General features: G+C 38.5%; 1 protein-coding gene across 1 annotated transcript in view; it reads right to left on the bottom strand.

The window, feature by feature from the left end:
• Positions 1-784, bottom strand: part of mpp7a (membrane palmitoylated protein 7a) — a 476,133-nt gene that overhangs the window by 286,186 nt on the left and 189,163 nt on the right. The gene's annotated exons all lie outside the window — the stretch shown is intronic.

Below are 784 nucleotides of genomic sequence, written 5' to 3'. Positions count from 1 at the left end.
CCACATTAAACTGCGGTAAAGTTAGTTTTACGATGGACATTCGAGCTCCGAGGCTTCCGTGGTCTGTTATTTTCATTCAGTCCGGAGAAGGCAGTCTGATTTCGGTCAGCCACGCTCAATCTGACCCGCTCAGTCTATCCGTGTCGGAGGCACAGTGTCAAGAGCATGGAATTGATTGATTGATTTGATTGATTGATTTTTATTGTCAATTCTGCATATGTACAGGACATACATAGAAATTGAAATTACGTTACACTCCTACTCAAATTGCAGCAAACAACAACATTAGCAAAAATAAACTAACACAACTAGTTATATAAAAAAATATAAAAAAATATAAAAGTGAACAGCAGCAGGACCTCTGATGCAACGTGCTCAATAGTGACTAACAGGAGACAAAGGGACGCTGACTGAAGACAATAACATGATGAGAGGTAGATAATGGATGTGCAAGGCCAGAGTAAACAAGGTAGATAATGGATGTGCAAGGCCAGAGTAAACAATAGTGCAATATAAAGTATAAACCTGAGAAACTTAGTAAAGTGAAGGTGTGCATACCGGTTCTATATAGAGTCACAGTTATGTACTGATGAGGTGATTATGTGGAAATGACAATACCAGAATTACCAGAATAAAGAATAAACAGGACGAGTTGATCATAACAGTAGTGCAAAATATAATGCAATAAACAGTAGAGTGAGCTTGTAGGCTGTTAAAGTGACCGATTCATGAACTATTCATAAAACTAAATAAATGTCCCAGAGCAGTTTTGAAGGGGGGGGGG

This window comes from Nematolebias whitei, chromosome 20 (assembly GCF_014905685.2).
Source record: "Nematolebias whitei isolate Nwh7 chromosome 20, NemWhi1, whole genome shotgun sequence".
Taxonomy (NCBI): Eukaryota; Metazoa; Chordata; class Actinopteri; order Cyprinodontiformes; family Rivulidae; genus Nematolebias; species Nematolebias whitei.
This window is presented reverse-complemented; position numbering and strand designations above follow the sequence as displayed.